Raw genomic sequence first — 433 nt, 5'->3', positions numbered from 1 at the left:
TAAAATAACAAAATAACTTTATAAACAATAATACATTTAAGCAATCCAAACCAAAATGAATAGACTTCGGCTATTGTTGCAAGTAGGCCTACACAATGGTCAGCCACAAAATAGCTTGGTCAATGCATAGGGCCTATACTTTGTGGTTATATCCCAGATCATGGGACAAAACTGAAAGCACAAATGTCACATTATGTCATTTAGGTACTTCATACTGCATACATCCAGGACAACTTGATAGTTCAATTCATTAGCACACTGAATATAAAAAAGGAAACATACATATAAAAAAATATTGTGTCAAGAAAATGAAGAAGCCAATGGGCTTATTTGGAATTCTTTCCTTAATGGAAGAGATTGTTAAATAACATGCATTAAAAGTTCATTAAGAACAATACAAAATAATCCAAGCTTACAGTACAAGGGGACCAGT

At 32.6% G+C, this 433-nt stretch overlaps 1 protein-coding gene across 1 annotated transcript in view; it reads right to left on the bottom strand.

Moving 5' to 3' along the window:
* acer1 (alkaline ceramidase 1) overlaps positions 1–433 on the bottom strand; it is a 5964-nt gene continuing 5531 nt past the window's right edge. The window contains exon 7 of the mRNA XM_080430853.1: positions 1–433. This exon is cut by the window's right edge and continues 913 nt beyond it. The gene's annotated coding sequence lies outside the window, so the exon portion shown is untranslated.

This window comes from Gymnoscopelus braueri (genome assembly GCF_963280865.1).
Source record: "Gymnoscopelus braueri genome assembly, chromosome: 6".
Taxonomy (NCBI): Eukaryota; Metazoa; Chordata; class Actinopteri; order Myctophiformes; family Myctophidae; genus Gymnoscopelus; species Gymnoscopelus braueri.
This window is presented reverse-complemented; position numbering and strand designations above follow the sequence as displayed.